Source organism: Calidris pugnax, unplaced genomic scaffold, assembly GCF_001431845.1.
Source record: "Calidris pugnax isolate Ruff unplaced genomic scaffold, ASM143184v1 scaffold11, whole genome shotgun sequence".
Taxonomy (NCBI): Eukaryota; Metazoa; Chordata; class Aves; order Charadriiformes; family Scolopacidae; genus Calidris; species Calidris pugnax.
This window is the reverse complement of record NW_015090803.1, coordinates 10,684,457-10,698,861: the sequence shown is the minus strand read 5'-3', so window position 1 is coordinate 10,698,861 and position 14,405 is coordinate 10,684,457.

The window sequence follows — 14,405 nt, the reverse complement described above, 5'->3', positions numbered from 1 at the left end:
CCCCTCCCCATCCACGCGTGGCCGCCCCGTTCTCCCCCACGGGGCGGCGCGGAGACCGGCCCCGCATCCCCCTCCTCCTCCTCCTCCTCCTCTTCCTCTTTCTCCTCCCGGCCGCGCCGCGCCTCTCCGCCAGGGGGCGCTGTGGGCCAGGGAGAAGCGCGGAGCGGGGTGCGCTGCCTCCGCGCTTGGCTCCGCGGGGGCGTGGGGGGTTTATCGCCTATTTTCCCTTTATTCCTCGGCGTTACTGCTCCCCGTCCCCCACGGCAGAGCCCACCCATCCCAGAGTCATCCTCCCCCCTCTCCTCCGCACAGCTCCGCATCCAGGGACAACCAGGAGGCGCCCCCCCCCGCGCTGGGGATGGGGCTCAGCCGAGGTGGGGGGGTTCGAGAGGTTGGGGGTGCACTTGCCTCCCTCCCCACGGGGGAGCCCCCGCTGCACCCCACGCACCGACCCCCCCCGGCACACCAGCACCGGGTTCTGCAATTTTAAAAAAAATATATTTATATAGAATAAATATTAAAATTATATACAAAAGATATAGGACATATAGAATACACCATATATTTTTACGATAATATATTAATATATATTTGATGCATGCATTTGTAATAATATATAATTTATATTTTTTATTTTTTATGGAAAAGCAATACGAAAATAATGATACATAATTTATACATTATGTATAAAAATATTTTTAAATATTTTTTATTAATATTAAAATATTTAATATTTTAATATTTTTAATGTAAAAGCAATTAAGGGGCAGCACGGAGCCAAGGCGTGCCATTTGGCAGGCTGTGTGGCAGGCAGGCTGTGCTGAAATGGGGGGGCCTTTCCCCGGAACAACAAGAGCCAAAAGGCCGTGTGTCACCCGGTTATGTAAGACACAATCTCGCCTGAAAATGCACAATGAATCGGGAAGGATTTATGTAATTAATTGACCAGTCTTAACCTGTTATCGTGATGTAAGGAATTTGGAACTCATTAATTTGGGCCCTGACAGATTTCATATTAGAGCTGGCAAATATGGATTGAGCCTCTTATTCTTGTAGCAGCTGGAATTTCCATGACAGTGAGGATTAGTGAAGAAGACCTATTGCTGGAGTCAAACTGCCTCTTTTGTAATCAGCAGCCCTGCTCTGCATTAAAGGGGTAATGGGGAAAAAAAAATAAATACCAAAAGGAAAAAAAAAAATAAAGAGAAATGTATTCATGTATGGAACAGAGCTGGGGAGGGAGAGGAGGGACGCTGGGGAGCAGCGGCACCGGAGCAGGGCTTTCCTGGCCCTGTGGCAATAAAAACGCCGTGCAGGCAGCCCTGGTGTGGTGGGAAGGGAAGATGCCCGAAGGAAAGGTCCCCATCACCGTGGGGCTTGCTGCCTCTCAGCCAGACCTTCAGCTGGAGCTCCAGGGAGGAGGGATTTAGGGATAGAGAGGTTTGGGTTATGATCCTGGGCAAGTGGGGACCAGGAGGTACCTGTCTTCCAGCCTGTATTGTGATCCCCAGCAGGGAAAAGGATGCTGAGGGGAGGTAAGGACCAGGTTTGGGGGCGAGGACAGGCCTCCAAGAGGCCACAGCAAAGGTGACTCTGCGTATGACATCCCCCAACTTCCCAGGTGCAAAGCCTAGAGTGAAAAAACTCCCTTTGTCTGCTGGTTCACAGCAACCTCTCAGTAGGGGTTTTCATGGTGCCTGGCAGGGGAGGGGCCTCACCCCATTATCATTTCTAGGCATTGATGTAACAGTAATAACGTCGAGTGCAGGAAGGAGTCTTCAAAGCTTTTACTTTCTCTCCTGGCAACCTGTTAATGGCTGCTCTGGTACCGAACACAGTTGTTAGAAATGACTTTAAAAGGTTTCCATGAGGCATCATCATGTTTCTCCCTGCAAAGTGTTTACCTACTCTTGTGACAAATGCCATGCGAAGATGGAGGGGTATTTTATCCTTTTCTCATCACTGCCTTGCTTTATGCTTTTTGGGGGTTATTTCCCCTCTACAATCGCTTAGATCCACCATTTGCTCCTGTGGGTCATTTCTGTACCGTAACCGGGGAGAAGGGAGAAGATGTAGAACAGGTAATTGACAGTAAAACCACAACTGTTTGCAAAGACTGTAATGGCAAATGCAGATTAAAAATAAAATGCAGTAAATAAGGCCCATGTGGCTTGAATTCTCTGGTCAACCTCATCCATGTGCATATTGGCCTTCTCTTCCACTGTTGTGCCCAGATGGTTGTACGAATCCTGGTACCAAAACTCAAGCATTCAGTCCCAAGTTTGGGAATCTCCACGGGGAGACCTGCCCCTGCCAAATTGCAAGCTCTTCGGAGCAGGGCTACTGTGTCCTCCTTGTGGGGCTAGGTCTAGCTCCGTGGTAGCCTTTATACTGCTCTTGTAGCTGCCAGCTAATAACCTGGATGATAGTTTTAATCTCCTTGATTTAAAACAAAAACACCCAACCCAGACCAACAGGGTCTCCTTCAAAGAATATCTTTTACTGACTCCTGATAAATTAAAAAATCTTAGCACATGTCAACTAGGTCAGATTTCCCCCAAAGGCATGGAATATTTTATCTTTTATGGTGGTACACAGACCCGACTCAACCATTGTCTCCCCAAGTCTGTCTTTTTGCTTTTTTCTTAACAACCAGGAGGGGCAAACAGCCCAGGTGCTACTGCAGCTCCAGGCTTTGCTCAAATGTTCCTCCTGTTGACATGTTGATCAGGCACAGCTAATTTCCATGTTAAATGTGCCAGCGTATGCCTGACCTTAGCATTATTTCAAACAACGAAACACAGCAGTTTTAAGTTTAAACGGATATTGTAACTATAAGCACTTGCGCTTTTCCTTCCCATGGATATATTTAAAATACGCCTGAGTAATCTAACTTTCCTGTGACACCCATGATTTTTAAATTTAAAGTTAGTATTTATTACTTGTATTTACTAGAATTTACTAGTATCTACTAGTTTGGGTTGGTTTTTGCTCGTGGGTAAGAAAACAGTCATCAGCTGAGACGGGCATTTTGCCACATTCTTACACTATTTTTATTCTCTGATAGTTAATCAAAAAAGCAAAGCAAAACCATGGTACAGAAAACCAAATAAAGAAAAAACACATAGTTAAACCTTCACAACAAAAATATCTTTGCTGCAGCTATTTTGTTACTTATACCAATAGAGAATGCCTGTTTTAATTTATGTGCAAATACTAAATGCAAATTTCAGACTAGAGGTGGTTAAGAAATATCAAGTGCTGATTCAATTGAAGTCGATGGAAAAAACTTTGTGCTGCTTATACTGAAGGTGAAAAAATTCTGTCTTCCAAATAGCACTCAGATTAAAAATGACATTCTTGTTTGAGCCAATAGGTGGCCTTTTTGAATGTGCTATAGTTAATATTTTTTTTCCTGAAAACAGCAGAAAAATATCTGCTTTGAAGTAGGGAGCATTTTCAAACAGTACTTTTCAATCACGGTGAAAACATATTTTTGTTTCAGAAAGACAATCAATAGTAGATGAAGTTCTGGATGTATTTTCTAGTATTCGAGAAGTTTTCAGTGTACTTATGTTTACGTTAAGTCCTGAGTCTTCAATGCATGATAATGTTCAATAACGGTGGTCATAAAGTGCATGCAAAGTCTATCCTTTCTTTTTCATATGTTCACACTCTTAAAATGCCCAGTATTTCCAGTTTCTAAGACCTCTCATAGGTTCTTATTTCATTTTATTTACGCAAGTAATTAAAACAGTTTTAAAAGAACAGTATCTCCTTGTGCTTCAGAAAAGGAGCACTTGTGGTTGTTCAGAAGTCACGCCTCTGAGCTGAGCGTCAGGAATCTTGATTCTATTTTATTTCCTATACAAGCAATACATTCTTAAAAGGGTTTCTGCAAGGAAAAGGCAGCCAGCAGCCATTGGTGGCCAAGCTCTCTAAAATGCCTGGCTCAGGTGAGGGTGTTAAACACTTGAAAAACAGAGCCCTGAGTTCTTCAGAACATCCCTCACTTGAGCCTGGGCCCCCTGAGATAGTGTAGTGGCTCACTCCCTGAGTTATGTTTTTGTGAATACGTGACTATTTCTTGGGTTTTTGCCAAATTTTGGCCTTGTGGTTTTTGTCCCTGTGAGCCCAGCGTGAGGCTGAGAGCTGGGCAGATATCCCAGGAGGGAGGCATCACCCTGTGTCTATCTTGTCCCCTGTGGTGTTCTCCTGGTGTTTGCTGGTGTCCCTGTCCGAGGGCACATTCAGTCACAAGGACCACTGGTCTGACTCAGTTCTTCCCTTCCTTGAAGGCAAAGGCCATCAGGCAGTAACACCCAACTTGGTCAGTACCCAGCACTCTCACCATGAAACTGGGCTTTACTTCAGCCGGTGGGGATCTCAAGCCCTCAGTGTGGAACTGGAGTTTGCCCACAGAGTCCAGTGGCCCCATTTGTGTCCGCACACTGTCTTTTACTTCCAGTGTTAATCTGAAAGCTCCGTGCTTTGAATTATGAGACTGAGGCACCTAAGCTGTAGGGAAAGTTTTTCTCAGAAGCCAATGTTAGCTCAGGGAGGTTGGTCTGAAAACTAATCTGTTTCTCTCTCAGCCCCTGCAGGAGCCCATCACTCCCCTGACATTCAAGAGCCTTGGGAGACCGGGTCCTACGACAGCAAAGTAACCCTATGGATGTCTACCTTGGGACAGCAGGGCTTAGCCCCAGTAAATAACTTTGTTGGGAGAGTAACCTGTATATAGCAATAGTATGGTTTCTTATTATATGGCAAAAAAAGTCTTATAAGTGCTGTTTATATGAATCTTCCCTTTTACCACCATTTTCCACTCTATAAAAGACCCACAACTCTTGCTACTTGATCTAAGATGCTGGAGAGGAGAGGTGGAATATGACTATCCATCAAAATGTTGCCGATTTGGTCACACAAAAAAGGAAGTCTTAAAGCAAGTTTGGCTCCGGGGTGGTTTAAATTTTGCTGGGAAGTCAAAGTTCCCCCTTGGCACCAGAGTCAGCACATCACTGCCTGGATGTAGGAAGTTAATAATTCGTCTGTGTTTATGATAAAACTTTCCTGCCCAGAGTCTCAAAGCCTTTTGTGATGAGGAATTAATTCAACCTCACAATAAACAGGATCTACCATTTTACAGCTGGGGAAACTGAGGAACAGTGGGGCGACGCACAAGGATGTACGGGGCGTCTGTTGCAGATAAGGGAGGAACAAGGATCCTCCTGCTGCTGGGCTCCACTGCTTTACCTGCCAGGAGGGACAAGGTGCCACGCTCCTCGAGACAATCTCACCCCAGGTATCAGCACAAAGGGGTCCTGAGAGCCAGTGAGTGCCCCCCAGTCTTTGATCTTTGACTTAAAATACCTGAATGAAAGAGATTTGCTTTTTTTGCTTCCAAGCGCTGTGCACTCTCACACATGGAAAACAAACTCCCTCCGGCATCTGTTGCATCTGAAAATTTCAGCCTTTTTATCCTTTGGGTTACAGCATTCAGATCAGAGATTTATGTCTATTTTGGCAAAAAGGGGGTTACTCACTCCTCTCTCTAATTAAAAAAGCAGAGGTGAGGAGAGAGGCAATTAGGATACCTTGTTTAGATTTGTTAAATAAGCAGCACTGACGGGATTTTCTCTGAGGGACCCTTGCAGAAGTGCTGTGGTCTTGTTGATATCAGACGGTGGAACTGGACTGAAGGAAGCAGGGCTGATGTTGACCAAAAACTACAGGAAAGATTGATTTTGGCCAGGTCTTTCAGTCTTTACTCATCCATCCATGACAGCGCTTTTTAAAATTAATTTGGAACTGCTGGCTTGAGCAAAGACTGTGTGAATGAGCATTGCAAACCTGGGCTTTAAACTTCTCGTACCGAAGTTGTGTTGTCTGTTCAGCTGATTCCAGCAGACCTCCTGACACCTTTATTTTGCCAATGGGGTGTGTGACCTGGCCTTCCATACTCCTGTAAAAACAGTTCCCAGAAATTGACTTCAGACACAATCATTATAGGTAAATGTAACTTTCTAGATTGCAACAACCGGCTTAATTAAACCCAAGCAGAACCTTTGGAGGTTCCTATGTTGCTTTCTGACCAGGTCTTTTTCTCGGGTGGGCAACTGAGACACTTCACCAGCAGGGTCTGCGAGCTTATCCTTGATTCTGCATTGTTTGTGCAAAGCAACGGTGATTTCCGAGCAGGAGATGAAGACTGTGCCAAGGACAGAGCATTGTGCCGTGCCTGGAGCTTTACTGGCTCTTCCCTCCCGCCCAGTTTCTTGCTAATCACAATGGCTTCCTACAACACATTTATCAACACAGGCCACTGCCTGTAAATAAGAGAGTTCTTGCCCTTTCCAAAAGCCAGAAGCACAATGTTATCTTTCCTCTTTCCCACAGCAGAGAGGCGTTAGGAAATTCCTTGGTTTAGTTTGTCCCTCCTTGTTCCTGGATGATGTTGGAGCCATTGTGAAAAGACGAGGCTCGCGTTTCCTTCTGAAGATGGCAAACTCATTGATGCTTTGGATTGATGGGCTGGATGTGCGCTGATGTGTTGCATCCTGTAAAGAGAGGAGTATTCTGGGCTGCTTCAGGGCTTGGGAGACCAGAAAGCATTTTAACGGTCTGGGAACTGAGTGCTTGGGGTTGTCCTGGGTGAAACACAAGGAAGTATAGATCTGAATATTAAATTTAGTGAAAAATTATTTGGGAAGTCAGTTCATGGCAGTGGTGGTGATGTGCTTGCACTCATTCGTGTCCACCACCATCAGCACCCCTGGAAATTTCATTGAAGGCAGTGCCCTAACTCCCATGTGGGAATAACTCGGGAAGGAGACCTCAAAGATTTGGCTTTATAAGGTGAAGGATCCTCTGGCAGTTCTCCATTTCTCTGTCTGCCGTAGCAGGGAGGGCAAGGGGCCCCTGGCTCAAGTTCTTGCCACAACCAAGGCAGATCGCTTTGGCTGTGGGTGGTGCCAGGGATGTCACCAGCGGGAGGGTCACCTCCTCTTGCTCACCCCCTGTTTGCACCACTTTGATGTGGTTTTGACCTGCCCAGCTTTCGCCCCAAGGAAACGATGCTTTGGGGTTCACTGAGACACTTGAATGTGTGACACTTTGCAGCCCCTCTGGTGGATCTGAGGAGTTCAAGCTCCCCTCTCGGTTAGGCAGGTATTAATCCTGTGCACATGCAGAAACTCTGCAGGAAATAAAGGATTTTGCTTTTCTCGAGTCACAGATTAACAACCAAACCATCCTCACTTACAGGAGTCATCCCCCGGGGTCAGAAGAACCATTTGTGTTAGCAAGAGAGGCGAGACCTCCCAAGATGCGCCAAAATGATCCTGAGATGAAATTGCTCAGCTCTTCCCGGGAGGGCCCGCAGCATCTCGCAGGGTCGGCTGCATAAATTGTATGTTCTTCAGGGCAAGGACCTTGCCCTCCGATTCGTCTGGGAAGCGCGCGTTCGGCGCTCCGTACCACAAATAATAAATAGCCGCTTGGGCTGCTGCCTGGGTTTGGAATGACGAGTCCATTCTCCCTCCTGATTCATTTCTTGTCCCGAGATGCCAGCCGTGCCGTTTTAGCAGGGTGTTTGCCAGTGGCTGGTGTTAGCCCCCTGCTCCTCCCTCGCTCACGGTAAGGCGACTGTCATCTCCTGCCCACAGCGCACTTCACAGCGCCGGGGAAGAATATTAATAAGACTTCCAAAGGGCTTGCTGCCACTTTCAGTGGAAAGGTTTCCTACCAGGGATGCGCAGCAAAACTCCCAGGAGGCAGATGGAGAGAGCCCTCCCACCGAGAAGAGCTGGTGTCGTCCCATTTCATTGTCTCTGTGTCACCGTTAACAGCCCCATGTCTCTGACACGCTGCTCTGTGCTGCCCCAGCTTGTGCTCCTCCGTGTCATTTCCTTGGTTGAACATCTTTATTTCAGATTTGTAACGAGGTGTTAACTAGTTTCCCTGTGCCTAACTGCTAAGTGTTCACGATTTAAGGAACGGTCTCCTTCCTGGTAAGGTCAGCCAGACTTTTACTTTCCCCATTTCTTTTTGCATCGCATCACATTTAAAAAACAAAAAACAAAAAACTCTTTAGGTGCTAGATTTCCATCCAGGCTAAGGGCTCAGGATCACAGCAGCACATCTGACAAGTAAGCCAGAAATGGACCTTGTCAGTGAGCAGCAAACACATTTAGCCCAGCAGCCACAAAAAGAAGGAGGTAGAGGCAGAGAAAACCAATGCCAGGCGATGAGGCCTGCAGTTTACTAGATGTGTTTCTCCCGGGTGAGTTGGCAGAGTTGGTGTTACGATGACACTACGAGGAGTGCACTTTGAAATGCAGTGGGCATCCCTTTTGTGGTTTCTTAGCCATGTCTCACCTGCTGCCATCACACCTAAGCCCAAGCTGGGTGGTCCTGGAGGGTGGCCACCACTGCTCTGCCCCAGTGGAGCACCCTGTGCTCCCACCACCAGGGAGGCCCTGCCAGGGGAGGCCCTTCCTCTCCACAAGTGGCTCCCGTGGGATGCAGATCTGCTGGAGGCACCTTGGCGGGGTGTGCCTGGCATCAGGGATCAGGAGACAGACTGCCTCTTCCAGGTCTGCTCCTGAGGACACCCTTTAAATACAATCTGGGCATCCCCAATAAGCTGGTGGAGATAAACAGAGCTGCTCTCTAAATGAAGGGGTGAAGTGCAAGGGAAGGCGGCTTTTAAAGCAAAGAGAACATCATGCTAATTGTGGAGGAGCTCCCAGTAGATGTTAGGCATCCTCAAGCCAATCCAGCAGCTGCCTTTGCACATCTTGACCTTTGTTATTTTTATCTTCTTTGGGTTCAGGGACACAACTCTTAAATGGAATTAGGAGTCCGCGAACTGACCCTGTACTTGTAAGTGGATGCTCATTGAGCAACTGCAGGATTGACCAACAGATTGCCATGCCTTTTATTGCTCATTCATGCATCATATATATATATATATATATATTTACATAGTGGAATAAGCGTAATATTTTAGAAAGTTTGACAAACATATCAATTGCATTATCCAGACATAACTTTTAATATGGAACAGTGATATTGCTTGGTATAGTCAAATAATAAATCCTTAACTACTGCGTAAAGCACATTGAGATTTTGTTTCATTTTGTTTTCAGATTGAAACCGAGAAGCTGATGTACATGAGTTGGCCTGTTCTGAATCTTTGTCATCTTAGACAGCCCTGCTTATTGCCAGCTCATTTCACAGAGATCTATTTCAAATCAACTCATAAATTATTAATAGTACATGTGTAGGTCAGAGAGACACTAACCCTGACAATCACGCCCTAATATTCTCTCTTTAGCATCAGAAATAAGAAAGGAGATGTGAATAATCAATATTCAACAACCAAGATACATCTCATACAGATATGGTATATGCACTTAGAGAAAAGAACCCAGATCTTTGCAAAACCTGTCAGGCTGGCATTAATCTTGCATGATGAATAATGTGGCAATCTATGAATTTTTAACACCTTTAAAATGATAAAATTGTGGGATGTGATATCCAAAAGTAAATTTGTTCAAATTGGAGAATATTTTTGATCAAATGGAGATATTGAATAATGTGTATAAAAATATTTAAACATCAATTTAAATTGCACAGCGGGCAAGACAGCTCGTACGGGTTTGTGGCTTGTGACGGGAGCAGCTCTCCGTCACAAATAATTCGCCTGAAGATTTAATTATAACTCAAAGCTTAAGCGGTACCTCTTTTGAGAACAGACTGAATTCGGGAGGCCTTGAGTGGCTCCCGGGGCTGGCTTTTGCCCCCTGGCCACCACCAGAGCTGGAGGGGCCACAGGCAGGTTCCTGGGCTAGGGAGCCTTCCCTTGCCCGGTTCCTGCTGTGCAACACCATCTACGGGAAACCCCAGGGAAGCCAGAGTAGGATGTTTGCAGAGAGGATGGAAAACAGCGGCAGAAAAGGGGCAGAAGTAGAATTTCAGCTTTTATTCCCTGCAGGGCGCTGGGATCAGGCTGGTGGCCCTGGGTGGGTTTTCAGGTTGGAAGAAAATGAACCGCTAATGTATAGGAAATAATGGGACGGGTGCTGTCCTACATGAAGTCAGTACGAATTTGTTGCTGACATTCACGGGGTCAACATCAGACTTTGCATTTGAAGTCACCTCCCTCTGAGGTTGCCTGACAAACAGTAGACCAAAATGTTTCATTTAGAAACTGTCAAAAAGGAATTACTAACCTTTTATACTTATTAAAAGCCCTATATACATTCCTGTAAAGGCACTGGAGAGCAGATGGACATTTTAATTTTCACTCTATGCAAAATAAAAATGACACTTAAGAACTTTACCTATTTTTTAAACCCTTCTAATGAAAGCATTTTATTCCGGTTTTATTGAACAGAAAATAAAATGTGTTTGTTTCCCCAGATTTGAGGAGAATTAACATGTATCTGATTGTTAATATTTGATCCTTCTTTAATTATTTATGGTATCAAGGAATGAATCTGTCAAGTAAATAATGAAATGCGTACATGCAGCATATGTAATTAGGTTAGGTGCATAAATCCAAAGTGTTCACTTTATAGTTGTCAGTGCAAAATTTATTAATAATGAGAAATGCTAAGTGAAGAAAATCCCTAACAGTCTACTCATTAGTGTAGGTTAGAGCAGTTGCTGAAAAGGGAAGTTATCATTCCTCTCTTACTGTATTTCATCATTTAGGAATGTTAGTAAATCGTTATACCTTTTCTTCATCTCTGCTTTAAATCTGTAATAAGAGCAGTCTTTAAGTTGTGCTGGGAAGGAGCACTTTATCATCAGGCTGCAAACAGGCAGCTATCAAAGCAGAGGTTTTCTGCAGCTTTATGTAGTTTAAAGCCAATGTTATACCCCGTGTCTGGCTTTCCTTAGGACACAGGAGTTCCTATAGATTTGAACGGGAAGAACCGCGCTGTATTTATCTACTGGTATTTTAGGACTGAAGGTGATGAATGGATGCTTATATACAAGAGCAAATGTGACTGTAGATTTGTCAGGGGGGTAGGACACAGACTGTACAGAATTGTGGGTGATACAGTGCGTGTTTGCTTGTGTTACGTGCCATCTCCTGCACGAGGGCAGGTCACGTAGCCACAGCCTTCACATAATATATGTCTTCCTGTAATGTATACGGAGCAGAAAAGCTCAACGCTTAGAGGTCCACCTTTGTAGATGGGTGTAACCGTCATTGTACCATCTCTTTTAAGTGCAGAGGTGCATCTATGTATTTCTGGGTGATTTGGTCCACACAATCACAAACCTTGATGTATTGCCCAGGGCGTGTGACCTGAGCGAGGACCCCACGTGGCTGCCCCTGGACCGAGGAGTATAGGAGCCAAACGAATTGGCTTTAACAGAGGGGCTATGGCCCACGCCGCTCTTCCCACCCCTTCACCTTAGCTTGCCGTCAAGTTGTTTCTGCTTTTTGCAGATTAAGGAAAAGATGGTTCTAGTTAATAAAAAACAAAACAAAATTAATCTGCGAGTTTGCGCCTCTGGGGGTCTGAGAAAAATGTGGGAGAGAGATGAAACACCTGTTTGAGACAGAGAACTGTCATTGTGGGACCACAAAAGAACATTGCTTGATCCCAAAAGGTATTTTTCAGAGCTCCCTCTCTGAAAGAAGATTTGATTGCTAAATGTATATTTAAAACAATATTTCAGTATCATTTTGAAGCTTATCATTAGCATGAGCACTTCATGGGCTAATTCTCTATATCCAAGGATAGGCATTCACCCCGGCTCACTGTAGCTGTTGAAAATTAGATATCTAGTCTGAATTAGTCATCTGGGCTCCCTCCACAGCCATCGAGATTCATCCCAGCCTGAAACTGGTGCTGGAGGCTAAGCCTAAGATACAGGAGGTGAATCACCCTCTGGAGACACACACTGTCTTCTTGGGCTGCCAAAAGCTCAGGCTGGAAGCCTAACTTTTAGGCTGCTAAATGAGATGAGCTGAGTCCCATGCTACACACCTGCGCTGGGGAGCTTAGAGGGAAGGTCATCACACACGATGACCCTAACGTAGCTAAAGCTCTTGGAGACTGACTGCACAACCACAGCAAAGTGCTTATGCTGGCTGTGCCTTATTTTTTTCAAAGCATTAAAATAAGGAGGGCTGGATTTGCTGATCAGCAGAAGCTGACCTAAGTCTGGGCTGTCACCGAAAGGCCCCAACCTGAAGCTGCATATCTGTATCCCTGGCTTCTGCTGGCCTCAGCATCCACGCAGCTCAGCGGGCAGCTGCTTTGAGAGCCAATTTGGCTGAGCACTAGACTTTGGGGGGGCTTCGCCGAGCAACTTTTCATTTGTAGAGATCTAGCTGACCGTGCAGCCCCACGGTCGCTAGCGCTGGCAGGAGGGAGAAGATGGGAAGGCAGAAGTTGCCGGCGTTGTGAGGCGGGAGGGTTGTGAGGCGGGAGGGTTGTGAGGCGGGAGGGTTGTGAGGCGGGAGGGTTGTGAGGCGGGAGGGTCGCTGGCGCCGAGTAGCGGTGCAAAATTAAACGGATTGTGAAATCGAACCCTGAGCGAAAAGGATGCTGACAGCCATTCATTAAATTTTGCATCACACTGTTAGATTTTTAATCACAACGTTTTGGATCAGAATCACAAATCCTCTTATCTGCCGTAAGAGCTTCTTTCAAGCTTAACGTTTTTATGCCCCATATAGGATGCAACAATATTCGTCTCTGCTAGTCAAGCTTAGAAATGCATTAAACTGCCCAACCAGAAAATCGGGAACAGGCATTTAGTGATGCAAAATGGTCATTCTGCAACCTAATGCCTAAGGGACAGATCAGTCATCACAGACTCCCACTTCTGCCTGAAAAGACCAATTAGGTGACTCTGCCTATTCAACTATCAATACAGTATTGCTCCCAACAGGATATTCCCCTGTGCTTTACTCACTCTAATTTTAAATTACTCAAGTGCCAAGACTTCTATCACTTCCCTGGGGTGACCATTACACAATTGAAGGCCTCACTGTGAGGAAATGTTTCCTGATATTCTGTCACAATTTTCCTATGCTTAGATTCATCCCATTTTACCCAGTTACACATTCCTGAACAGCTCTGACTTCTTTCATAGCCACGTCCTTCCAAAATATAATGAGAGCTAACACACCCACACACCCACCCCCTTTTTTTCCTTTTTCTTTCTTTATAATTGTTCCTGCTGGGCATTAAACACATAAAGGAAAAGTCAGTTATTTCAACCACTGGTATCACGATTGGTGTTGTTCCAGCACTGAGGTGCCCTGATCATTCAGCATTGAACAAAGCTTCTCCGAGAGGAACTGTTTTCTGTGCACATCCTTTGAGGAAGGATGATAAAGGCTAAACAAAGGGAAGTCTAGGAAAAAAACATCCAACTTGAGGTGTTACGTATTACTGTGGAAATTTGCTACTCACACAAAAGAGTTGCCTAATAATGAATAATTAGGGTGAAGCTCCTCACAAGAAGAGCCTAACGCTTATGTTCTGTTTCTAGGTTTTGGTACTTCAGAGCAGAGTGGGATGTGGCTGGTTCAGCCCCGAGCCACAACCCCATGCTCTTGGGCACTCTCAGGTGCCCTTGCTCCAGGGAATAACGCTTGGGTACATCTTGTACAGCAGGAAGAGACTTGCCTCCAAGCAGCTTGGGCAAATGACTGGCAGGCCTCCTCCTCACCAGTCTTTTTATGCGTAATAAAGGGGCAATAATATTGTGTTGCTGCTCCTTTCATTTGAATCAATGCCACCCTGAATTTTAGGTTGGGTGCATTCAGGATGAGCTTTCCCAAGGTTGTTGCGGGACCTTTCAGCCTGCTTTAGGTAGGATTTCTTTCTGGATTTTTCCCCCACACAGTGAGTGTCGTGTAGTCAAACCCTTCATCTGTTTTATCAGACAAGCAGAACTGGGAGTCTGATATCTTTTAAAAAAAGATACAGTTCTCTGATTAACTGAAGAGTAATAGCATGAAATTCTAGTCTCCAATAAGTAACATATTGATGCTTATGTCTAATTTAATCAGCATCAGGGGGGACGGGGGTGCCCATTCCTTCACCATCAGTTATGCAGCAGTTCAAGGTGATAAATCCTATCTGCAGAATGATATTCCGTCGACATTTCTATAATATTAATTAGATCACCGTGTCAGGCTGTAGGAAATTTGCTTAACATTCATTAGAAATTTCTTATAGATAGATAGGCATCCCTCCCTCCTTCTTCCCCCCCCTGCTTTCTTTCTCCTGTGATTGACAGATGAGGTCAAGCCGGAGACAGCCCCCCCCTTTCCTCCTCCTGCTTGAAGAGCCAGGTCACCGGACTCCATAATGCATGGGGAGTGGGAGGGGAGGATTATGCCTTGAAGAGACATCCTATTA